Here is a 26,137-nt window from a genome sequence, read left to right as displayed (position 1 = left end):
ACCTAAACATGAGAAAAACTAGACTCAACATGTACCTCAATCATTAACAACTTTGACTGGTCTGGTGTAACACACCTTAGCAGTGGTAGGGAGTACCTTAGCAGTGGACGATTTCTATGAGTGGGCGCAGAAATATATTCGTGTAGAGGATGGTCACGAAAGACTTAAGGCTGAAAAAAACCAGTCCCCACCAAAACTCTCAATCCAGAACAGCCAAAGTGGTGCAAAGAAGAAGAGGGTCTATGAAGGAACAAGAGATGATCGGCCTCAGAAGCCCCAGCGCACTGATGAGCGCAGGCAAGGCCCCTACACCTTTTATTCTGATCTCACCCATGCTAGGGAACATATTTTCATCACGAATGAAAACCAGGTCCCTTTCAGAAGGCCTCTGCCAATGAAAAAAGGCCAGTAAAAAAAAGACCCCAGTAAATATTGCTAGTAAAACAAAGATATCGGCCACACCACCGCAGAATGCAACCATTTGAAAATAGAAATCGAAGAGCTTATACGCAGGGGACATTTGGGAATATACGTTCGTAAAGAGAACCAAAGGCCAAAAGAAGGGGTATACTCGCCACAGGCATGAGAGGTTTCCCCGAAGGTACAAGGAGAAGTCAGGACCATTTTTGGAGGGCCAGGATTTGGAGGCGAATCAAGGAAGTAGCAAGACTAATATGCCAGGGAGGCCAGACGAAGTCTACCACCATGCATCTTAAGTTTGGAGCAACGCCCCCCGAAGAGTTTCAAGGGTAAGAATGACTCGATAACCTTCACTGAAGAAGATGCACGGGGTGTACATTTCCCTCATAACGACCCCTTGGTGTTGACTGTCTAGCTTGCAAACATGAGGGTGCATCGGGTCTTGGTGGATAATGGAAACTCTGTGAACATCCAATATCGCCCACCTTTAGAGAAAATGGGACTAAACATCCAGCACCTAAAGCCTTGCAATACCTTCCTATATGGATTTACAAGATATTCAATACAGCCCCTAGGGGCAATTGAGTTAGCCATCACCATGGGGGAACAAGCCAGACATACCACCATAATGGAAAACTTTTTTGTGGTAGATTGCGCCTCAGCCGTCAATGTGGTATTAGGGAGACCCTCCCTAGGAGAATTGAAAGTGATACCTACTGTGTACCACTTAGCTATGAAATTCCCAACTCCCGGGGGAATTGCAAACGTGAAAGGAGAGCAGAAGGAAGTGAGGGAATGTTATAACACATCCCTCCGCATGGCCACAAAGCCATCAGTGCCTAGGGCAATGGTTGTGTGTGAAGGAACGAACCCGCACAAGTTGGACGCCCGAGTCACGGAAGAACCTAGAGCCAAGCCGGTAGAGGAGTTGGAAGAAGTCACAGTCATGAATGACCCATTGAGAAAGTTGAAGGTAGGAAGAAACCTTGTGGGTATCATGAAGGAGAAGCTGGTAGAATTTCTAAAAGCCAACCTCGACATATTTGCCTGGAGTCACGAGGACATGGTAGGAATGGACCCATCAGTCATTTGTCATCACATAAACATCGACCCAAAATCAAGGACTGTGAGGCAGAAAAGGAGAGTGCTAGACCCAGAAAGATACGCAACCCTAAAAGAAGAGTTTGACAAGTTGAAAGCAAACTGATTTATCCAAGAGGCATTCTACTCAATATGGGTATCAAACCCAGTGTTAGTCCCAAAGCCCAATGGAAAATGGAGGACTTGTGTGGACTTTACTAACCTCAATAAAACCTATCCTAAGGACAGCTTTCCTCTTCCCAAGATAGACTAGTTAGTAGACGCCACGACAGGGCACAAGCTACTTAGCTTCATGGATGCATATTCTTGGTACAACCTAATACTCATGAACCCGGCCGATGAAGAGCACATTTGTTCATAACAGACAAGGGACTTTATTGCTACAAAGTAATGCCTTTTGGTTTAAAGAACGCAGGTACTACTTATCAAAGGCTGGTGAATAAAATGTTTGCGAATCAAATAGGAAGGAATATGGAAGTATACGTGGACGATATGATGGTAAAGACAAAGAAGCCAGAAGAGCTCACAAACGATCTCAGTGAGATGTTCGTCACCCTCCAAAAGTTCAGAATGAAGCTAAACCCGCTCAAGTGCACCTTCGAAGTTTCATCAGGGAAGTTCCTGGGTTTTATGGTGAATTCCTAAGGTATCGGGGCCAACCCTGACAAAATCAAGGCATTGCTGGAAATGAGCCCACTACAAAACAAGAAGGAGGTGCAATGCTTAACAGGGAGAGTAGCGACCCTCAATAGGTTCATCTCCAGGTCCACTGACAAATGCCTCCCTTTCTTCAAAATCCTAAAAGGAAGCAAAAAGATCGCTTGGGATGATGATTGTCAGGAAGCCTTCACTAAGCTAAAGAAACACCTTGGAAAACCACCTCTTTTGGCCAAGCCAGAAAAAAGGGAAAAGTTGTACTTATATTTAGCTTTATCAGAGCATGCTATAAGTGTCGCCTTGGTCAAAGGAGAAAAGAAGCATCAGCAGCCCGTGTACTATGTGAGCAAGCAGTTGGAAGATGCAGAAACCCGGTACCCAGAAATAGAGAAGTTGGCATATGCCTTGATATTGGCTTCTCGAAAGCTGAGGCCCTATTTTCATGCTCATGCTATCGAGGTGCTCACTAACACCCCTTTGCATCAAGTCTTGCACAAACTGGAAAAGCACCCTAAAGAATGGAGCCTCCATATAGACGGGGCATCTAACGAAGGAGGTATCGGTGCTAGCATAGTGATGACGGGACCTGAAGGGCACAAGATGTATTGCGGCTTAAGATTCAAATTCGAAGCTTCCAACAATGAAGCAGCGTACGAGGCACTTTTGGCTGGCCTGCAACCAGCTAAGGAGTTAAAGGTAACCCACTTGCATGTCTTTAGTGACTCACTACTGGTAGTGTTTCAGGTGAAGGGTGAATATCAAGCTAGAGGTCCAAAAATGGCTGCATATCTCGCAAAGGTGAAAGGGTATTTCGATCAGTTCAAAAAATACACCATAGAACAGATCCCGAGGGAGCAAAACACAAATGCTCATGCTCTCGCAAAACTCGCCTCTACTCGAGACAAAGACACACTTGAGTCCATCCCAGTCGAATACCTCTCCAAGCTGAGCATAGCAAAAGAAGAGATCCATATGGTCAATAGCCCTGAGGAGTCATGGTTCGCACCCATTGTGAGATACTTAAATGACGGGACCTTGCCTTTGGACAAAATAGATGCCCGTAAGCCGACTTACAAGCTGCCCAATATACCCTAGTAGACGGAGTCCTATATAAGAGAAGCCTCTCTGCCCCGCTCCTATGGTGCGTAGATAAGGGAGAGGCTTTAAAAATTATGCGAGAGATACACGAAGGGGAATGTGGAAATCATGCTGGGGAGTAGTCCATGGAAAAAAAGGCCATTCGCCAGGGGTATTATTGGCCTACCATGGAGAAGGACGCGAGCGATTTCACAAAAAGGTGTGACAAGTGCTAGAGGCATGCAAATTACCCCAGACAGTCACCAAATGAGTTGGTGAGCATGACCAGTTCGTGGCCCTTCACTGTGTGGGGGATTGACTTGATTGGAGCGTTGCCAGCAGGAAGAGGAGGAGCAAAATATGCAGTGGTAGCAATCGATTATTTTACTAAATGGGTGGAAGCAGAGCCTCTAGTCAACATAACGACTAAGCAAATCACCACCTTCATCAACAAATTTATCGTCTGCAGGTTTGGAATAGCCTACAAGATAATCTCCGACAATGGGATGCAATTTGAAGGAGGATTGTTCGAGGAATATTGCAGGGAAAATGGAATTAAGAGGAGTTTCTCCATTGTAGTACACCCACAAGCCAATGGACAAGTGGAGGCCATCAACAAGATCCTAAAAGGAACTTGAAAACAAAGTTGGAAAAGTTGAAAGGAGCCTGGGTCGAAGAACTTCCCAATGTGATTTGGGCCTATAGGACCACGACTTGTTCCATCACTGGAGAGACGCCTTTCGCCTTAGCCTATGGCTGCGAGGCTATAAAGGGTGCGAGAGAGGGCATTCAGGGTCGGAGACCTCGTGTTAAGAAAAGTCATGCCCAACACTCGAGACCCGAGCACAGGTGTATTAGGGGCAAACTTGGAAGGGCCCTACCAAGTTTTCTAGGTGGTGCCCCCTAACACCTATAAGCTGGCACGTTTGGATGATACCCTGGTACCTAGAGCAGGGAATGCAGAGCATCTAACAAAATATTATCAGTAAGACCTCCATGTCTGAGGCAAGAATGTTATTGTTCTATCTAAACGTGCAAGTCTAATGTAATAGCTATGAGGTACAAGGCCAAATTAGACTCCTTGATATGTAGTAAGAATGAAGTCACCATAGGTTACCATGTACTTCACTCATTTCCAATGAATATGTTGTGGCATTAAAAGAATATGCAGTAAGAACTCTTGTTTGAGCAAAATGATCGCACTACCAAAACCTCATTTACAATGATTATCAAAATGCGTGAATGAAATGATCAAAGTGCCTGCCGAGATAAATCTTGCCAACCACTTGGGGGGCAGAGTATATAGCCAAAACGGGTCTTAAACTAGACCCTTATATATAAAAAAAAAAGGAGGGTCCTAAACGAGACCCTTATATATTAAAAAAAAAACCCTTACAAATAAAAAAAAGACCTTGCAAGGCATCACTTGAGTTCACAAGGATTAGCTACCCTTATGAACATCAAGGAGGTTAAAAGGTCCTATAAGAAAAACCTCCTAATAAGGGTAAATGCTTCCACAAGAGGAAGTGCATCAATTGAAGCCCCCACCAATAAGCCTAGAGTGGCCACCAAGCCATCTAGCCAAAAAGGGTCCTAAAAGGGACCCTTGCGAAAATAGTACTATGAATAATGACGAGAATGACGTTTCTTGCAAGAAATAATAAGCGCGCGCAAAAGTATATAAAAGGATGACTAGAACCCAAAGGGTCAACATATCCGTATAGATACAATCAACGTGCACCAAAGAGAGACCTATCGAACCCCTTCGTATGGGCTCCAAAGGATCTCAAGCATGATAAAAAAAAGTATTAAAAGAGAGGACCTATCGAACCCCATTTTGCGGGCTCCAAATGACCTCAAAACATAGAGGAACAAAAGCGAATGATCACATATGTATATATATATATATATAAAAAGAGTTCTGATAATTTGAGAGGACTCAGAGAAATTAAAAACAAAATAAGGCTCAAATGAGCATACAACCACATTGAACTGAACGGTAAGAATGCAGAAGCGAGATCTTAAGGCCTCCTGCCGTAGGCGTTCCACTCAGCCACCCTGGCAACGGTGTGCTCACCAAAGGAGGAAAATTTGAAGTTAGGACTTTGCCTCCATACTCCGTAGAGGGCGCGCTCTATGGATTTATACTCTATATCAGCCAAATTCCCCTCTAAGGAAGTGACCCTCTCCTGCAATGTTGCAATTTTGGCCTCTGCTCCCATAAGATCGGCCTCTAAGCAGGTCCTACAAGAAAAACCTCGTGATAGGCTTATACCTCCACAAGGGGTAAGGCCTCAAGGAGGACATCCACCAATAAGCCTATAGTGGCCACCAAGTCGTCTAGCCATAAATTGTCCTAAAACAGACCCTTGTAAAACTAGTACTATGCATAATGACGAGAAGGAATCTTCTCGCACAAAGAATATAAAAGGATGCCAAGAACACAAAGGGTTGACATGTCCTTACAAGTATAGTCAAGGTGCACGAAAAAGACTATCATCATCAATCCAAGGAAGACATAAAGAATTCATCAAAGAATATGGACTTATCAAGCCCCTTAAGCATGATAACCAAAAGAGGATGACAAAGGCTCAAAAGGGCAATACATCCTCACAGTGAATACAAAGATAAGCAAAGGTCCCATATATAAATGTTCTGCACACAAATGCGAACTTAAAAGGACCTCAGATGTAAAGAGTTACACATATAACAAAAATAAGTTCCATGAAAACGAAAAAAACATATATGGTTACACAACATCAAAAAAATAATAATAATAAGCCTCTGAGAGGGGCCTATGGGTTCCCACCCCGATCTTTTCACTCGACAATCTTCTCGAACGCATACTCTCCAAAGGGGGACAAGTTAAAATTAGGATTAGTCCTCCACACGGCATGCAATGTGCTCTCAACTCTGCCATTCTCAGGGTTCACCAATTCAACCTCAAGAGCGTTATTCTTCTCATTCATGGTATGAATATTAGCATCGATCCTAGTGTTAGACCAAGAGGTAGATGCGGCCTTGGCTAGTGCAACATCCTTTTGGATTACTACCTCAGCAAGTTGGCCCTCCAAGTCACTGACCCGTGCAATCAACTCATATTTCTTTGCCTTGGCCAAGGAGAGGTCCTTCATTTCCCCCACAAGCTCAAACTGTAACCGTTACGTGGATGAAGAACTCGAGGTGACAAATCGGTTACCCAAGATGGAGGCTTAAGTAGAAAAAATTTACCAAAACAATATGCCATTATTCGGGCAATATAAAAACTGAAAAAATACATTAAGTGTTTTGACACGCACCTGCATAAGGCTTGCATATAAGCCTCGCCCAACTTGGTATCTGGAATGTTGTACATAGACTCCCATTTTCCTTCGAGAATATTCCCCATGTAATGGCTCATGGCCTCTCCATACTAGGTCGCCAAAGGATGCCCCCAAGGGGTGGAGGTTTGGGCAAGATAGGTGGGGGCATGTATACCTATTGACACATGCCTAGAAAAGGAAGGGGACCGAGAAGGTCCTGATCAATCAATAGAGGCACAGGGAGTATTAGGGTGTGGAGTCACCTCTTTAGGAGCAGAGGCACTCACGGACGTCTATCCCAAAGGCAACCCCAAAGGTGGAAGGACATCAACTAAAGAAGGCAGTACAAAATTCCTCTTCAGAATAAAAGAAATAAGAGGAGAAGTTGCGATGGTAAACTCGCCGCATACTACTGGCAACGGGATCCAGGAAGTGACGTCATCAGAGCATCGATCATCTAAAACCTTCCCGGCCTCGTTATCCAAGGACTTTAAACAAAAGTAGTTCTCAGACTCCATCTCGGCCTCATATTTGGTGCCCATTATGTCACCATCGGAGTAGTGATAGTCTTCATCACCGTCATCATCATCTATATTCTTCGGGTAGGTAGACTTGGATGAGACGGAGCAGAAGGAAATGGCTTGGTCCGAAGACAAGAACTTGGGTGAATATAGATTTCCCTCCATAAAAAGGCAACACACCTGTTTTCATTAAGTCGGCATACCTAGGACCTCCGCCACACAGTCGCGGGCTGCATGCCTCAGAGTAGGGCCGAAAACCCCTTCATGACCTAAGGTCAAGGAAAAAGAAATAGGTATAGTAAGGAAAAACTAAAAAGAGGGATAAATACAAATAAAGAAAATTAAATGTATATATATATGCAGAGTGAATTGACTTAGTTGATATGTTGAAACGTGTATGCTAGGTAGACACGCTGTTGGTGAAGAAAAAACTAATCATACATGTACCAATGTTGGAAATAGAGCCATCCACGAGGGGATACCCTATGAGAGCCACAACCTTTTGGAGTTGATAGAAGCCAGGGGCTATTGGGTTAGCCCTCATAGTGAATAGATGATGGACCTCCTTCATGGAGGTCCCCAGGCGGTACATTTCCCTATAAAACTCATACAAACAACTCACGACAACCCAAGAGTTGGGTGGCAGCAGAAGAGGTGCATGCTCGAAATAGTTAAGTACCCTAAAAAATAAGGGATGGAGTGGCAAGGCCCTTCTAGACTTGATCACCGAGTCATTAAAAGTTGCAAGCCCCTCTGGCGGTTTAGATGAACGGTCATTACGAAATGAAATGACGAAGCTGATGTCCAGTGACTATTAATGGACCTTCAGCATAATAGAAAGTTTTGTCTAGGTCAAAGTTGACTTGATGTCCACATTCTTATAATCGTTAGAGATTCCCCTTAACATGTCTGATACCTTGATAGAAACAACAGACGGTTTGTGAGAAATTGACTCCATCAACCCTCTAGAAGGCCCTCTACAAGTCCTACATCTACCTGCATACTGCTTGACTCTATGACGTTTGACCATTGACGGAAGAAGAAACGATGGTAAGACCATTGGAAGAGACTCAAGTTAAGGGGGATCACTATCGACACCCCTTTGAGTAGGACCCCTGGCGTCATAAGCTCTAGTACCATAAGGAAATGGAAGTTCAGGAGGCTGATTTTTCTCTAGACAAGAAATTTCGGCTATGCAGTCTTGAAGGGTTTATTTTAGTTTGGAAAGGTCTGTCTCGTGTCATGGGGAAGAACCCGAACCACTGTCACTAGCGACGAATTCGAGCTTGATCTCAAGGCCGCATGCCTATTGCCTAAGGTAGGATAACCACTGCAGGTAGAGCATTCACACACCCGCATTTGTGGAAGGTTTATGGGTATCAGCTTAATAGTTACAAGATGACTACTCGATAGGTTCGACATGAGGAGTAATTTTGAAGAACCCTCAAGATGCTAAGCAAGCAAATACTCGAAGACATGTGTGCGTGGAGACAATCCTATATCTACTATACAATTGGAGTACAATTGGATTAAGACAAGGAGCCTTATATATGCGCCTAACATTCTAAGGAAACAAGGAACTCTTGAAGCAAACGTATATACTAACTTATGGCCCTAACCAGTGTACAAGTAATAAAAGGGACATACATATATCACTCAAAGGAAGGAATACCTAAAAGTGCATTTGCAGGTCCTTGGATGTACGAGGGAAAACCTTTGTATGTGCGAAAATGAATCCTCAAGTATGCATGGGGTGGACCTTTGGGGTGAGAAGTAGACCTCATTCGTGAAACCACTTTATGCTCCTTGCAATGCAAACATGGGACAAGGAAGAATAAGTTCAACCAAAAAAAAAAAAAAAAGTGGAGATGAATTTAATTAAAAGGGGGAAAAATTACCTCAAGAGTCCTTGTATGGAGGATATAACTTTGGAGCCCATGGAAATAGCTTCAATGAGATACCAATAGGCTAAGTTTTGTTGTGAAAAAATGTATCCAAGCCTTGAGCTATTTATAGGGAGAGTCAAGACTTCCTAGCCTTTGGATCAAGTCTAGGGTGAATGGTGGAGATCAAGAGCCTTGGCAATTTTGGGATGCACTCAATTATATGGATGCACTTGGATCACCACCCTAGCTATTTGGTTTTTGTATTTCTTTCTAAACTACAAAGAAACACACCACCAAGGTGCATTTTGTGTCTCTTCCTTCACCACAAGACATCTCTCAAAAGGTGAGCCTTCCATGCCCGTTCAAGGAAGACAAAGCATGAGCGTCATACTTATCACACAAGGAACATATGAAAGAGTCTACAAGGACACTTAAAAGTATTCTTATAGACTCGGGGGCAAGTGTGAATATGGGAAATTATCCCTTAAAGCATCCTACACCAAGCCACAAAGTTCGGCATTAATGTAAGATGGTCTATTATGTAAGACCATAAGGAGTGCCTTCCAAGTTGTCTAGATACTGAGACGCGAAGAAAGGTCGCACCTGTCTTGCCAAGATGCCAAGACATGATGCCATTGCGAGGGAGGGCCTCGCTATGCGAGGGCCCAGCTTTCCTGAACTCAATGTTGTGAGACCCCACTTCTCGCCACCCGTGCGGGGCCATGTGAGGAGGATGCTTCACCTGTGCACAAAGTCGTCTGCCAAGAATACCTCATAAAAGATGTGAAGGCCTTGCTATGCAAGGGCCCCGCTATGTGAGGTTCCTTGACTTGCACCTATGGGTCCAGGCGAGTCCCCGCATCTCGCCACTCATGCGTGGGGCCATGTGTCGAGGATGCTTCACCCTTGGGCGAGGTCATCAATCAAGAGTGACTCGCCAAAGTCACGTAGGCCTCGCTATGCGAGGGCCTTGCTATGCGAGGCACCTTTCCTTTCGCCTAAGGGTCCACGTGAGACCCCACATCTCTCCACCCGTGTACGATGCCATGTGTTGAGGAAACTTCACATGTGCGCGAAGCACATTCCCAGCGCGACTCATCACAAAATGTACAGCCCAAAACATTATGAATATACGTACGAGGAGAACTAGGAAGACCCAACGATTATTTGGTGCCAAGTCATAATTGATGAAGGCGATTAAGCGTATCATTCTTGATAACTCACATGCTTTACTACACTTAGCAAAATATAAAGGGACTAGGAACATGGGTGTACCCTGGATATATGAGAGAAACCTCTAGGTACAAGGTACGCATACAGGTACCGGTTGTACGAACCTAAGGAGCATAGAGGTGTGACTCTGACAATCTGTATCAGACAAGTAGTGTTGGTACAAATTAGTATGAGTGCTGATGGCATGACCTGCATGCCTCTAACCATGTACCAACATCGACACCACAGCCATCTGCTCCACCATGACCTATGTCACTACCCTGACAGTGTTCCCGTGTACTATTTTTTCCCCAGGGACAACCATGTATCAGGGATCATTAGAGCCTAACTATAAATAGACCTTCACCCCTCAAACTAATGGGTTGGAAAATTCACTGTGTACTAAGGCTATTGAGTGATATACGAGCATTTTTTCTCCATTGTTGTTCAAAGCTTTTCTTCTTCAAATTTTTCTCTAAGTTCTTTATTAGTTCATTATTTTCTTAGAGATATCTTTTAGTTTTCCGACTTTATATCGTTGACGAGTTCTCACCTTTAACAAAAATTAATGTAAAAATAGAATTAACTTGTTTCAAACCAATTATTAGGTCCAACTAAAAAGAATAACCTAATACAATTAATTCCAACTTAAGTAAATGGGCCTTGACCATTCGAGCTTGCATGGATGAGAGTTGGGTTCTGTATGTTGAATACACTACTAAGGCTCCCTAACATCCACACAAAGCTCAGAAAGACAGGACTTTTTAACCATCATTTTATTAATTGATATTCAATTGATTAAGCCTTATTTAATAATGCAAAGGAAATGGGTCTTCACAAGTGGAACCACCCACAAGAGATGAATTTAAACTTTACATGTTTAATTGGGCCCAAATAAAACCTATCATTTTATGAAAGTATTATTTGTGGCAAAAGTACCCAAATTATTACGTTTGTAGCACTTAGGTACCCAAGTTATTTTTTTGCAGGCGAAAGTGTCTTCCGTCCATGTTTTGTTGCAGCCATCAGTTCTAACCGTTAAGTGCATTTGTGACATGTTGGTGAATGTACCAAATTAAATGAATATTTGGGGTGAAAGTACCTAATTTAATATATATGTTCAGGAAAAGTACCATGTTTATAGGCAAATTTGACATAACGTGGTCGACTTAGCGGCAAAATAAAAAACTACAACAAAATATGGACGGAAGGTACTTTCGCTGGCAAAAAATAGCATAGATACTAAAGTGCTACAAACGTAATAATTTGGGTACTTTCGCCACAACTATCCCTTTGTTGATGCGGTTTTTTGCCAACAGTGAATTATATGAATAACTAGGACGGATTAGTGGTTAATGATAAACCGTACAAAGAAAATGACAATGATAATGCTCAAGGATGATGGAAATTAGCTGCCAAGAAAATGTTCACTCCTTTTTACGTGGTTCGGAGGTTAAAATCCGCCTAGTCCATGAGTCGATATTATTGCTATCAACTTCTCTCTATTTTTACAGAGTATTTGCATTACTGAGAGAATCCAACACCCTGCACTAATCATGATCCTGGTATTTATAGGAGAATGATCTCTGGGTAGGTATTGGGGTCATCCCGTGATCTGTTGATCCTTCACATCATTTCTCCGACATTAATGATTGATATCTAAATTTTACATTGAAGTGTGGTCTAATCAACAAATAAAATAGGTAATGGGCCGCATGGCCTAAATCAAGCGTGCGGTGTTTGATCACACACGTTTATATTGCATATCCGGGAATTTGGAATAAAACAGACACGTGATGTCTATTTTATGCACGTTAATATTGTGTGGTCAACTTTATAAAGACCCTGAGGTACGTCATACCTTTGGCGTACCTCGAGCTTAACGTAATGTTAGCTCGTGCCTTTCGATGCCATATTGCATGAAATGGTTCCAAGTGACAGGTTGCTAAGTGTCTCATCAGCTCGAGCTATTTGTATAGGGGATGGTACCGAATGTCCTTGGCTGAGAGGTGAACACATGGTGCATAGATTACGACTTTTTATTAGCTCACCATACCCGAGCTGTCTCAACAAGGTACGTGCTAATTTTTAGGGCGTACATTTGCCCCCAAGTTCCTGCTCGTGCTCCATGATGACACTTCGGACTTACACGGTATGGAATTTTGAACTCCTATTGCGATCATTCGGACCCTGTCCATTACTTGAGTATTGGACACGTGGAACGCCGTGATTGGCGTCTGTTTGCGTTTCGAGGATAGTATTAAATGGCCTGGCCACCTTTTTGCCATCATTTTATCTTTCGAGTTATGACCCTCGTATCTCGTATTAATTTGAGCAGACGGTTCTTGCTTCCTCATGCCTTTCACGTATAAATAGGGTTGGCAGTTTTCAGTACTCATCACCTTTCATTCGAAATTTTTCTTTATTTTCTCTCTTTCGAATTTCAAAAGCTCTTCTTCTTCTTCTAATTAAAATCCCAAAAATCCCCATAATCTCACCACAAAATACCTTCAGAAGTCCAGTCTTAAGGATTCCTCCACTACTCCTACTTCTACGCTGCCTGCAACCTTCGCTTGGAAAATATATTGTAAGCTTTCTATTTTTCGTGTGTTTTGATTTCCTTTTTTTTTCTTTGCCATGAAAATCTACATTTTGCAGTCATAAACAGTAGGTTGTTCCTGAATCACTTTGGTGCATAGGTTTAGATTTTAGGCGTATTGAGTAGACCGTAAAACATGCCTAGGATTATGATGTTCATAACTAGGTAATTTCTGGGTAAATTTAGGAAATACCCATTCAGGGTATGGAAGGCGAGAGGTTTTTAGGGTATAAAGCCGGGTAGCTTAAGGGTCACGTTTCTTGGACGATTTTTCTTTAAAACCCTCTTCCCAAGGCAAGTAGTGGTCTGACTCGCCTGACACATCAATCCCTGAATATCAGGGGTGTAATGCCCTACTTCCTTAGAGCCGTTACTAAGTGAGTTTAAAATCGTGCTTTCAACTCACTAATCGAGGTTTTAGGTCAAATCGAGTAACTAAGCCAAAAATAAAAGAAAAACATTGGAAATAGTAGTTTTCATAGTAAATCATAAAAGTTTACACTTAGGATCCAAGAATACAGTTCAGAAAATATTTACAATACAAAACTATTATGAGTCGACTAAACGACAAAATCTAAGTTCATTTACAAGCATCACCCAAAATCCCCTGGTTGTGGCAGCCAGGCTGGCCAAACATGTACACGCCGCCTCACGCCTACTATACTCATGGTTGGTTGATCTTCTCCTTACGCTTACCTGCACCACAGAGCATCTGTGAGCCGAAGCCCAGCAAGAAAACCCACAAGCAAATAACATATGCAACACATAAGTCAAGCATAAATACAGGCCACCAATGGCTAAACACATAAGGCCTAGCCGACCCACGCATTTACCAAGCCCTGGGTTCGCGGACCATACCGTGAGGATATCCCAGGTATCCTTTTAGGGACTCGCCCTGGCAACTCGCACTCCACGTGCCCAATGCTGCTCCCGGCCCCTTCCCGTTCTCGGCCTTGCACTCAACGTGTCTGACGCCATTCTCGGCCCCTCGCCGTTCTCGGTCTACACCGTTCCCGGCTCATGCTGATCACTCACATAATATCAAACATGATATAACAACAAGTACAGAATTCAAGTATAAACAAATAAAGAGCTACGCTCTGCAGTTCTAGCATATAGGGCTCGGCCCTGCATATCATTTCCATTCAAACACATTGGGCTCAGCCCTGCACACAAGCTCTATGGACACAGGGGTTTTCTTACCTGAGTTCCGAGCTTTCTGAGCAACGATGCCCTGAGCACAGTCCTCTAACGTGAGCCTCACTGAAATCCTAGTCACAACGCATTAACAACGTCCATCCATCAAATTCTAATCTAATAAATAACTTCAAGCTATAACCCTAACCTCCGGGACCTTGAATTCCATCAATCCGGGTGATAAAATCCATCCCGAGCCTTACCCCTTGAGTTCCCAAGCCTAAAATACCCTTAAATCCCAAACTGGCACTAAGGGCCGCGCCCCACCCACAAGAGCCGCGGCTAGCCTCGAAACAGGGGCTAGCACCTCACTGACCCCCACACGGGCTGCGGCGCGCCCACTAGGCGTCGCAGCGCGCATGAATCTCTCGGCCTCCCATGGCCGCGCGCGCACGCGGGCCGCGGCGCTCCACATCGAACCCAGATTTTTACACCATTTTCCAAACCTTTCCTCAAGCCAATTCTCACCAAAACCAAGCTAACAATCCTGGATAATAACACCATCATTCCAGCTCAATATCAACACTAAAACCCAACAGAAATCTGCTCCAAAAATACAACTAGAATACCCAAAAACAGCTTAGATTCTACCCACATGCAAAGCTTGGAAACACAGCTGAAACTTGAACATAACTTCCATGAAAAAGCTTACCTCTTGCTGAATTAAACCTCTGAAGTTGAACCTTAATCCTCAAGCCTTAAGCTCCTAAGTTATCACAGCTAAATCCCTTGCTTACGCTAGCTTGCACCAAGAATTCCCTTTGAAAGCCTTAGAGAATGAAGGAGAGAAAGAGACAGAAGCTAACTTCAATTGGGAGGAATAGGTTAAAGTCGGTTTCTTAAGTTTCTAAGCTATTCCTCTATTTTGTTTTATTCAACTTAAGTCTATGTGGTTACCTCAAGGCTCGGGGTACCAAAACGTCCCTGAGGGCAAAATGGTAAATTTCCCAGATATTCCCACCTAGACATTCTATCCTCAAATATATCTCCAAATGTTTATTTCTATGTCCCGATAATCCCATAACTCATCTAATACCCAAATTACCCCTCGACTCGCCCCGAGTCCAAATCTCAACCCCGCTGTGACTCTCTGGCTAACCACTCCCCAGGACTATCTCGGATAGTGCTGCACATCTCATTTATCACACTTATGCCCCTAATATCCAGACGGGGCCCACATGCACATTTAACACAATTAAACATGCATCATAATCATATATACACATAAATTCACATATTAGCATATCAAACCACTTATTGCCCTCCCGGCACACTAATCAAGGCCCTAAGCCTGATTAGCAAATTCAGGTCGTTATAAGGGGTCTGTTGGAAAAGCTAGGTTTGTGCTATAGGAAATGCCTAGCATCACGCCGTCCGATATTGTGTCAGCTCGCATGTTAGGTCATCTCACCTTTGTTGTTTCTCCTGTTTAGAAATTCTACGTCGCCTACTAAAAACCCCGTCATTTTTATTCGATAGGCGATCTGATGGTACCAAAGTAAGGAGCATCTAAAAAGAACGTGGTTTGCTCATTGTCCCAGCAGCTTCGCAAGGGGAAGGAGGTCGTCCCCGACTCCCCCCTTCCTATGTTTGGTACCGTGGTGGAGGCAGAGGTCACAGTTGCTCCTAACGCCTTTTTCGAGGCCGAGAGGATCATCTCCAAGATAACGACCCAAGGAAGGGTCAACAAAATCCTTCTGTCCCACAACATTGAGGCTGGGAAAGGTTCCTTAATCGCTCGACCTCCCTACGAGGGGGAGCGGAGCTGTTCATCGCTCCAGGACGATTTCACAGCCTGGAGTGATGAACATCTAAAGGCCAGGGCCTTTCTTCCCCTCGATCAGTATTTTGCAGACTTCCTCAATTATGTGAGGTTGGCACCGTTCCAGCTCCCCCCCAACTCGTACCGGCTGTTGGCGGGGTTGAAATACCTTTTTTTAAAGCATGAGTGGGAGGTCCCTACTCCGGCGAACATCCTCTACTTCTTCTACCTCAAAGTCAACCCGGTCTAGAGGGGTTGAGGGGACGGGTTCTATTACTTGACTCAGTTCCCAAACTAGCCTGCAGTCATCGTGCTGCCCAGTCATCCTAATGACTTCAACCGGGTTCCGCAACTGCAAACACAGAAACTTCAACCGCCCCGGAAACTTTTCTTTCCTCAGCTCGCATAAAATTCCTTTCATACTTAGTCTTCCTTGTGCGTATATTGATTGGAATGTTTTCGTGCAACCATTTTTGCGAGGACGGCTAGATTTTTGACCCTTGGGGGTCAGTACGAAACTTTGTCAGGGCTCCCATCCAATGAGAAGGACTACCGCCAGCTCATGTCTGATGACACGATGTTGGCGTGTAGGCTGATTGCTGAAGGTCAGACCCTGGCCTTGAGAAGGACGCAGGCCAATGTTCCCGTAATCCACGAGCTCCCTCCTATTCCTGAAAAGAATGCTGAGGCAAGCTCCTTAGGCCGTCGAGGATCCCATTATTGAGCTGGCGGCATCGGGGGCAGTAGCCGGCCCCTCCGGCCAAGGTAACCCATATCCTTTTAGGGATTTAGATAGGGCTATGGCCGACCTTAGGCTAGTTAGGTTTAACCCCAACTAGCTCATATATCGTAACCCAGATGACTCAAATCGCAATATTACCTTGCTCTAGTGTGTGGAGCACTTAGTTCTCTGATATGATATGGGCCATCCTAGGGGGACCGTAGTGGTGGACAACACCTTCTGCTTTAGGTCGGCCTTCTTTGAAGAGCATGGAACTAATCTTAGGTCGTGGTCATCTCTTCTTCAAGGTGTTGTTGCCCCTGGACTTAGGAAATACATAGAGGAGTCCAGCACCGAGACAGAGCCTGACCCAGAACCTCCCTTAATCGAAGAAGTGGTTGACTTAGACTCTCCTTCCCCCATCGCAGCTCCGAGGCCAGAGGTCGTGGAAATAGACTCCTCCTCTAGCTCGGAGGGTAGGATTTTTTTATACCTTGAATGTACTTTCCTTGCAAACTGATGAGCGTGTATGCATACTTAACATATTTCTCTTTCTTTTTTAGTTGAGAAGATGGCACAGCGAGGGGAACCCGATATCCGGGTGATGTTCCAGGATGGGAGATCGAGCGGGGGTCCCCTGGTTAAGAAACTTTGGCCTACGTCAAAGAAAACTCCCCCTGCTGCGACTGCTTCCAAATCCCCGGCCAAAGGGGCAGGCACGGGCTTGGGAGCTGCGCCCGCCGCACCTGCTGAGAAGAGGGCTCCGACCGCATTCCCTCCTCGCCTTCCTCCAATTCCTGCTCGGGATCAGGTAGCACCAACTGGTCCCCCGGCTGAAGCAATCCCTTCCGCCTCCGTCCGTATTCCTGTCAACCCCAGGACCTGGAGAAAATTCCAGACACTTTTTGAGGGACTGTCTACGGGATGGCGAACTACGCGGTGGAACATCTTTAGAAGGCCAAGCCCAGCGACCTGAGGTCGATCGAGGAGAGAAGCCTGGAGAACTTCATGGAGTTAGCCCTGGGAATGAACCTCATAGCAAGCACTTTTCCTGACCTGATTTTTGTTATTTTCCCTGGTATGTGCCTAACTATTTCTCTGCCTTTTTGCAGGTAGCCCTGGCTCAACATCGCAGTATATCTCGGGCAAGGGCCAGGAATGATGAACTCCAGGCCGAGCTGACTGCGACCCAAACCGCTCTCGCCACCTCTCAACATTGCGAACAGAGCGCCAAGGCTGCCTTGGTGGCGGCCAAGGCGAGTGAACAGGTGGCGAAGGCTGCCTTAACCACTGCTCAGGAAGGCGAGTAGGCGGCGAGGGCTGCCTCGGCAGCCCTTCAGGCCAAGCTCGAGGGGGCCAAGGCCAAATAGCTGGAGGTCGAGGAGGCCCTTCTGGAGGAGAAGAAAGCATCGACATCCTTCATGGAGAGCATGCTTTACCACTGCTTACCTTCAACTAGGACGGTAACTTCTCCTTTATGGCCTCCGATGCGTGGGAGCACTACCTCAAGAAGTTCAAGGCTTAGCTACAACAGGAGCTGCAGACTAAGACCGCGGAGGCCTCTGCTACTGGCGAGCAGGAGACTTAGGAGATGACATCCTCAGAGCGGACTAGAGGGGCTTAGAGTTTTTTGTATTTTTATTTTATTATTTTATTTGTAAATGCTATGTATATACATTATGATGTGCTGGAGACAATTTAGTTTGCGTTAACTTTTGTTAACACCTCCTTTCTATAGAAGAAACATCGTTAATCTATTAACCAACTTATATGTTTCCGAACCTGGTCGTGTCCAGGATATTTAATTTTAAAAATTTAGTTCATTTTAGTTTTATTGAATACTCCGCTTTTTCCTTAGAAAAAACATTGTTAATCAATTTAACCAACTTCTAAGTTTTAGAACCTAGTCGTGTCCAGGATTTTTAATTTAAAAACTTAGTTCGTGTTAGTTTTATTAAATACTCTCCTTTTTCCTAAGAAAAAACATTGTTAATCAATTTAACTAACTTCTAAGTTTTAGAACCTGGTCGTGTCTAGGATTATTAATTTAAAAACTTAGTTCATGTTAGTTTTATAGAATACTCCGCTTTTTCCTTAGAAAAAACATTGTTAATCTATTAACCAACTTCTAAGTTTCTGAAACCTAGTCGTGTCCAGGATATTTAATTTCAAAAACTTAGTTCGCGTTAGTTTTATTGACACCTCGCGTTTCTTAGAAAAAACACTGGTTAATCACTTTAACCAACTTCTAAGTTGTAGAACATGGTCGTGTCCAGGATTTTTAATTTAGAAACTTAGTTCGTGTTAGTTTTATTGAATACTCCGCTCTTTCCTTAGAAAAAGCATTGCCAATCAATTTAACCAACTTCTAAGTTTAAGAACCTGGTCTTCGGGTTATCTGCCCCCCCCCCCCCCAAGTAATCAGGAAGTGGACTTTCTGGGTTACTTTGAACTAATATACAAATGAAACCGTACAAAGACTCAAATGTTCCATAAGCATTTTTTTTATATACTTTTAAAATTAACTGCTTTTATATCCAAGCCTTACATAGACAGGTAGTTTGATTACTGATAGTACTCTTTCAAATGTGTAGTGTTCCAGGTCTGTGGCACCAGTTCCCCATTAAGTCGGGCCAATTTGAAAGTACCTTCCTATACGATTTCGATTATTTAATAGGGCCCTTCCCAGCTCGGACCTAAGGCACCATCCTTGGGGTCCTTTCCTGCTAAAAACACCCTTCGGAGTACCAGGTCTCCCAATCCAAATACATGCATCTTGACCTTTGTATTAAAGTAATGAGTGACTTTTTGTTGACAATGCCCAAGCCGTAGTTGTGAATCTTCTCGCTTTTCGTCAATTAGGTCGAGGACACACTGAGCAATTTATCATTCTGCTTCTGGTTGAAGGTCTGGATCCTGTGCGTAGCTATCTTTGTTTCGACCGGAAGGACGGCCTCACTTCCGAAAGTTAGGGAAAAAGGGGTGTACCCTGTCGAAGTTCGATGTGAGGTCCGGTATGACCACAGTACCTGCGGGAGCTGCTCGAGCCAAACTCCCTTGGCCTCGTCTAGCCTCTTTTGAAGGCTCGCCTTGAGCGTTTTGTTCACAACATTGACCTGCCCATTAGCCTGGGGGTAGGCCACTGAGGAGATACTCTTAATTATGCTGTGTCTTCCACAAAATTCGGTGAAGAGGTCGCTATCGAACTGGGTTCCATTGTCTGATACGATCTTCTTTGGCAGTCTGAACTGACAGACGATATTCTTCACCACAAAATCGAGGACTCTGTTTGACATTATTGTTTCCAAGGGCTCTGCTTCTACCCATTTCGTGAAATAGTCAATGGCCACGACTGCATAGCGAACTCCTCCTTTTCCCATGGGCAGGGCTCCAATTAAATCAATCCCCCAGACCACGAGTGGCCATGGGGACGAGATCATCTTTAGCTCGACTGGTGGAGCTCGGGCAATCATAGCAAATCGTTGGCATTTGTCACACTTTTAGACGTAGGACATTGAGTCCTTTGATATAGTGGGCCAATAATAACCTTGCCTTAATATTTTTAAGGCCAGGTTTTGCCCCCCGGCGTGATCTCCAAAAAATCCTTCATGCACCTCCTGCAAAATAGTTTTAGCCTCCTTCGGCAGAACACATCACAGAAGAGGCAGGGAAAGGCCACTCCGGCACAACGTTCCGTCTATGATTGTATACCTCGGAGCTTGATAGAGTATCTTCCTCGCGTCATTTCGCTCATTGGGTAACTGCCTTGTTGTAAGGTATTCGATTATGGGAGTCATCCAAGTTTACCTAGTGTCGATCATCTCAACCTCCCATGTGCATTCCACCACGCTTGGTTTTTCCAAGAATTCCACTGGTATCAGGCTCAAGGTTTCAACCTCCTTTGAGGTGGCGAGTCTTGCTAGAGCATCAGCATTGGCGTTCTGCTCCCAAGGGATTTGCTTGACTAGGCTGTATTCAAATTTAGACATCTATGTCTTCACCACGAGCTGGGAATCGTTGTAGCACTAGATGGCCCTGGCCTTCAACTCCTTTGCCACTCTAAGCCCAGCTAATAAAGCTTTGTATTCGGCCTCGTTGTTGCATGCCTCGAATCCAAATCGTAACGTAGAGTAGAAATGATGCCCCTCTGGGGATATCAAAATGATTCCAGCTCCGGACCCGTTTTCGTTAGATAAACCATCCACAAAGACTCTCCACAAGGCCTGCACCGATTCTCCCACAGGTCCCTCTTGGAATCCAGTGCATTCAGCCATGAAATTAACCAGAGCTTGGCTTTTGATTGTTGTCCTGGTATGTATAATATTTCGAACTGGCTGAGCATGATAGCCTATTACAAAAGACGTCTCGATGCCTCAAGTTTCAGGAGTACCTGCCTTAAAGGTTGATCGGTCATGACGTGGATTGAATGGGACTGGAAGTATGGCCTAGACTTTTTGGAGGCCATGATAAGGCAGAAAACCATCTCTTCCATCAAAGGATACCGCGATTCAGCTCCGAGAAGTCTTTTGCTAATGTAATAGACTGGCTTTTGAACTCGGTCCTCTTCTCAGATCAGCACGGCATTAGCCTCATCTTCCATAACAGCTAAGTAAAGAAAAAAAGGCTCTCCTGTCGTTGGTTTAGACAACATCGGCAGCTTGGCAAAATGCATTTTTAGATCGAGGAAGGCTCATTCGCACTCCTCGGTCCATTCAAACTTTTTGTTCCCCCGTAGCAGGTCATAGAATGGCAAACACTTGTCAGTAGACTTGGTGTGGTAAAAAAAAAAAATAAATAAATAAAATTTGGTTGGTTTTAAGGTTTTATGCTTATGGTAACGACTGAGCTTAAATGACAATTTTATCTACCCCTGCCTAAGCCAAGCTATAACCTGTGAAAGTCCTCTTGATTTCAAAACACATGTTATTGACATTAGTGAAGAAGGTCAAGTGATGCAAAGCGTATTGAAAATTTGGTTTGTGGAATTGTCTGAAAGGCGTTGAGCATATATGATAGAGTCCAATTGTTGCAGTAATTTTCATGATATATTTGTGATTTCCCTAATTGAACTTTACAAATCGGACTTTAAGGCAATTGAGCTGAAATTCTGGTTATTGTTATTGCAATTGAGAGTTCATGAGTTTTGGCAAAGTAGTATAGATAGTAATGATGGTTTAATGTGTTCGTTTTGTGTTTGTTTCGTTTTGTTAGTTTAAGTTAGGATTTACTCGAGGGCGAGTAAAGATTTAGTTTGGGGGAGTTTGATAAACGAGTTTTAGGCTCGTTTATGGTTCTAGTTTTTAGGTTATTTTTCTTTAGTTAGGATTGTTTTATTTCGGATTTATGCTCGTTTGTTCTTGTTTCAGGGTAATTGATGTTAAGTGTTGCAAATATTGAAAAGGAGCGAAAATGGAATGAAATCGAGACGGATTAGTGACTTTTGGGTGTTTCTGTAAGTAGCGCTACAGCGCTACCTTGGGAGCGCCGTAGCGCTAGGAAGAATTCTTGAAGAGCTTCAGCACTGACTTAAGCGCTACAGCGCTACAACATCAGCGCTACAGCGCTGGGAAGCAGTTTTCAGGAAGATAGTTCCTGACTTTAGCGCTATAGCGCTACCAAAAGAGCGCTACAGCGCTGGTGCCTAGTTTTTTCCCCGTTTTGTTTCTGAGTTTAGCGCTACAGCGCTACAATGTTAGCGCTATAGCGCTGGGGTCGCGATTTCTGGCATAATTGGTTATTTTTGATGGGCAATTCAGTCTTTTCGAGAGGGAATTTTCAGTAGGGTTTTTTTGGGAGTCATATAGGCGACTGAGAGAGGCTAATAAGAGACGACGGCGGCTGGAGTAAGAACACGATATTGGAGGATTTGTCCCTGAGTTTTCTTTATCTTTTTCTGTCAATTTTCATGTTTGTAATTAAACAATTATATGGCTAGAATGAATATTATCGGCTAAATTTTCTTTTAGGGCTTTTATGTGAATCTTTTGGAAACCCTTGTTATGGTTTAATGCAAAATTGATATTCTTCTTCATCTCTTTCAATTCCTTGCAATCTATGTTAATTGTGCGATTATTGATTGATCACCTCTAATTGCTATTTTATGAATCAAATTGAAATCTGAAAAGTGAAATTTGATATGCTTTGATTGTTTGGATGCAAATTTAATTTAGAACGAAGGTATCTAGATTATTTGCGTATTTTCTGAGTTGCGTGGCTAATGCCCTCTACATGATTCATCTTACCATAGAAATATAGGAAGTTGTCATTTAGATTGAATTTCATAAGTCTTAACCAGATTATGAATTGTTGTTGCAACTTATTCTTGAATAGGGAGAAGGGAATATAGACGTTTGCATTAGGAAATAACAGGGTGGAAAAATAGAGGATCATAATTGTCCTAATTGTGTTTTCTTTGTTAATTTGTTTAATTCTTCACTGCGCTTTGTTAGTATTTTTCTTAGTTTAAAATCTCTGATAATTGCTTAATCAAATAGAATTAAGGGATTAATTGATTGGTAATTGATAAATCAGTCCTTGAGGACGATACTTGGTTTTACCATTTTATTACAAGTTTGCGACTGTGTGCACTTGCATCGCTATAAATCTCGCAACAAGTTTTTGGCGCCGTTGCCGGGGACTGAAAATTATCAATATCAGTCTAATTAATTTTTATTCTAATTTGATTTTTATTTCTCTTGTTTCTAATCTGTTTAGTTGCTTAATTTGTCTATCTCATGTGAATTTTGGTATATGCGTGGCAGGAAAGGAAAAGCCACACTTGTTCCTCTGAATCCCGAGATCGAAAAGTCTTGCAATCAAATCAGAAAGAATAAGAGAGAGACCCAGAATTCTGTGAAGATGGCACAGAATGATGGGGATGGCATGAATGGTATAAATCCAGGAGTTGTCCAAGGGGTTCAGGCTCAGAACAACGCTGAGAGGAGTCTGAGAGATTATGTGCTACCCACTCTGACGGGAGTACAAAATAGTATACGCCCACCAGCTGTAGAGGCCAACAACTTCGAAATCAAGCCTGCTATTTTACAAATGGTGCAGTCCTCTGTGCAATTCAATGGGTTGCCCTCTGAAGATCCTCACACCCATTTGTCCAACTTCCTGGAGTTGTGTGGAACCTTCAAATATAATGGGGTGAGTGATGACGCAATCAAGCTTAGGCTCTTCCCATTTTCTCTAAGGGACAGAGCTAAGAGTTGGCTGAATTCTCTGCAGCCAAACTCCATTGTCACTTTGCAAGATCTGGCTCAGAAATTTTTATCCAAATTTTTCCCTCCGTCAAAGGCTGCTAAACTGAGGGGAGAGATAAATAACTTTTGCCAGAATGACGGGGAGTCACTGTATGAAGCTTGGGAACGGTTTAAGGAACTCCTGAGAAGATGTCCTCATCATGGCATTGAACAGTGGATGCTAGTACAGAATTTCTACAATGGTTTATGTCCAACAACCAGAACTATTATAGATGCTGCAGTAGGTGGTACTTTTATGAGCAAGAGTGCAGCTGGTGCTTATGAGCTGCTGGAGGACATGGCTACAAACAACCATCAGTGGTCAGAGGAAAGATCATCAGGAGTTAGAAAGGTAGCTGGGGTGCATGAGCTAGATGCGATTACTGCTTTAACAGCGCAAGTAGCCTCTTTGACCAAGCAGTTGCAACAGAGTAGTATGTCTGCTAATGCGGTTCAGATGGCAGTGAGGTGTGAAATGTGTGGTGGTGCTCATTCTTTCGATCAGTGCCCTATCTGTAATAATAACACCCCAATGGATCACGCCCAAGTTCAAGCGGTGGGAAATTTTCAGAGGCCACTCAATAACCCATTCTCCAACAACTACAATCCAGGGTGGCGAAATCATCCAAATTTTTCGTGGAAGAATAATCAAGGCCAACAACCTCCGTTTCAGGGCCAGTTTCAGAATAACATGTCTCAGCCACCTATGAATCAAGCTTCGTCATCACTGCAGCCTAGGCCTCAACAACCAATGCCTCAACCTGAGAGACCTAATGAACTGCAAGCTGCCCTGTTGACTCTTACTAATACACAAACTCAATTCATGACTGAGACCAGATCCTCCATTAGAAACCTTGAGACACAGGTTGGGCAGTTGGCCAATATGCTCAATAACAGACCTCAGGGAAACTTGCCTAGTAATACTGAAGTAAACCCCAAGGAGCAAGTTCAGGCAATTACTCTGAGGAGTGGAAAGCAAACAGAGCAGCCTAGACCTCCACAGGCAGTAGTTCAGAAAAAAGAGATGGGTGCACAGTCTGATTCAGAAAGGGTTACTGAAGACCATCAGAAGTTAGATCAGAGTCCCCCAGTTGTCATTGAGCACCCAGTTAGAGTTCCATACCCTCAGAGGCTTAGAAAGACTACCCTTGATAAACAGTTTTCTAAGTTTCTTGAGGTGTTTAAAAAGCTGCACATAAACATTCCTTTTGCGGAGGCCTTGGAGCAGATGCCCAGTTATGTTAAGTTCATGAAGGAGATTCTGTCAAAGAAAAGGAGAATGGAGGACTATGAGACTGTAGCACTCACTGAAGAGTGCAGCGCTATTTTACAACGGAAGTTACCCCAAAAGCTGAGAGATCCGGGGAGTTTCACCATACCTTGCACCATTGGCGAGTTTGAATGTAAGCACGCCTTATGTGATCTGGGGGCAAGTATCAATCTGATGCCCTTATCTGTGTTTAAAAGACTTGGTTTGGGGGAGGCAAAACCAACAACTGTCACTTTACAGCTCGCAGACCGATCGTTAACACATCCACGAGGTATTATTGAGGATGTTCTTGTGAAAGTGGATAAGTTCATATTTCCCGCTGACTTTATTGTTCTGGACATGGAGGAGGACACAGATGTCCCTATTATTCTTGGTAGGCCATTTCTAGCCACAGGCCAAGCTCTTATTGATGTTCAAAAAGGAGAGCTTAAGCTTAGAGTTCAAGGAGATGAGGTGGTCTTTAATGTCTTCAAGTCTATGAAGTATCCGATGGCTAGTGACAGTTGCTTTAGTGTGGATGTGATAGAAAAGGCAGTCTCCAAGAGAAGGATGAGCAGTGATGCCTTCGAGGCAGTATTATTGGGTGATGAAGGCGATGATGATGAGGACGCTGAGATCAGAGAATGTGTCAACTGGATAAATTCTTTCTTACCATATTGGAAAAAGTTCCAAGAATTAGCGGATGCGACTGAAAAACCGCTAACCTCCATTCAGCAGCCACCACCGTTGGAATTAAAGGTTCTCCCAGATCACTTGCAATATGCTTATTTGGGAGAGAATGAAACCTTACCGGTCATTGTGTCAGCTGACCTGTCAAAGGTAGAATTGGAGAAACTGTTGAGGGTTTTAAGGGAGCATAAATTGGCCATTGGGTGGACCTTGGCAGATATTAGAGGAATAAGCCCAGCGACAGTGATGCATAAAATTTTATTGGAGGAGAATAGCAAGCCATCCATAGAGGCCCAGAGAAGACTCAATCCAGCCATGAAGGATGTAGTATTGGACCAGATTCTTAAATGGTTGGATGTCGGGGTGATCTACCCAATTTCTGATAGTACATGGGTGAGCCCTGTGCAAGTGGTACCTAAGAAGGGTGGAATGACTGTGGTGAAAAATGAGAACAATGAACTCATTCCAACAAGGACTGTAACGGGGTGGCGGATTTGTA

General features: G+C 43.7%; 1 non-coding gene across 1 annotated transcript; it reads right to left on the bottom strand.

Annotated features, from left to right (window-relative positions):
- Positions 1-23,760: 23,760 nt before the first annotated feature.
- Positions 23,761-23,867, bottom strand: LOC133780953 (small nucleolar RNA R71). Its single transcript, XR_009869757.1, has one exon. It is a non-coding gene; the product is annotated as a small nucleolar RNA R71 (small nucleolar RNA).
- Positions 23,868-26,137: the final 2,270 nt, after the last annotated feature.

Source organism: Humulus lupulus, chromosome 5 (assembly GCF_963169125.1).
Source record: "Humulus lupulus chromosome 5, drHumLupu1.1, whole genome shotgun sequence".
Taxonomy (NCBI): Eukaryota; Viridiplantae; Streptophyta; class Magnoliopsida; order Rosales; family Cannabaceae; genus Humulus; species Humulus lupulus.
Note: the sequence above shows the minus strand (reverse complement) of the source record. Positions and strands in the feature narration are given on the sequence as shown.